This window comes from Giraffa tippelskirchi, chromosome 3, assembly GCF_054371585.1.
Source record: "Giraffa tippelskirchi isolate mGirTip1 chromosome 3, T2T-mGirTip1v1.2.pri, whole genome shotgun sequence".
NCBI lineage: Eukaryota > Metazoa > Chordata > Mammalia > Artiodactyla > Giraffidae > Giraffa > Giraffa tippelskirchi.
Window position 1 is genome coordinate 41,524,536 of NC_137277.1, and position 935 is coordinate 41,525,470.

The 935-nt window shown below is 39.9% G+C and overlaps 1 non-coding gene across 1 annotated transcript; it reads left to right on the plus strand.

Moving 5' to 3' along the window:
• The first annotated feature begins 403 nt into the window (after positions 1 to 403).
• Positions 404 to 561, plus strand: LOC145543972 (small nucleolar RNA SNORA57). The gene has a single exon (XR_014081201.1). It is a non-coding gene; the product is annotated as a small nucleolar RNA SNORA57 (small nucleolar RNA).
• The last annotated feature ends 374 nt before the right edge of the window (positions 562 to 935 follow it).

The following is a 935-nucleotide window of genomic DNA, read 5'->3' on the forward strand; positions in this document are numbered from 1 at the left end:
CTAGAACTGAGTGTCCAGAAATAAACCTTCTCATTTTTGGCTAACTGACTTTCAGCAAGGATGCCAAGACCATGTGATGGGGAAAAAATAGTCTTTTCAACAAATGGTGCTCAGACAACTGGATATCCATATATAAATGAATGAATTTGGATTCTGATCTCACACCGTAATATGCAAAAAATTAACTCACAATGGATAATAGGCCTAAATATAAGACCTAAAACTGTGGAACTCTTAGAGGAAAGCATAGGAGTAAATCTTTGTGACCTGGGGCTAGGCAGTGCTGTCTTAGATGTGACACCTGAAGCACAAATGACACAAGAAAAAAATAAGTAAATTAGACTTCAGCAAAATTTTTAAATTTTGTGCTTTAAAGAACACTACTAAGAAAGTGGAAAGGCGCCCTCCCTGTCTGTCTTGGCAGAGATGGTACTTGCGGTCCTTGTTCCCGTAATGTTTGGAGTAGAAGGAAAGGAGTAAGACTCTGGTCCCCTCAGTATCATGTCTTTGGTACCGGCGGCTTCTAGTCTCCTGGTTCTGTTCTCAGGTACCAGAACATGTGGGGGAAAGAAGTAGAAAAAAGATAAATAAGTAAATAAATATAAGTGAAAAGACAACCCACAAAATACTTGCAAATCATTTATCTGATAAGGGATTTGTATTTAGGATATATAAAGAATCTAACAACTCAACAATAAAGAGAAAAATAACTTCCTGAAAAATTGGCAAAAGACTTGAATAGCTATTTTTCCAAAGAAGATGTACGAATAGCCAATAAGAACATGAAAAGATGTTCCACATTATTACTCATCGCTGCTACTGCTAAGTCGCTTCAGTCGTGTCCGACTCTGTGCGACCCCAGAGAGGGCCGCCCACCAGGCTCCCCCATCCCTGGGATTCTCCAGGCAAGAGTACTGGAGTGGGTTGCCATTTCC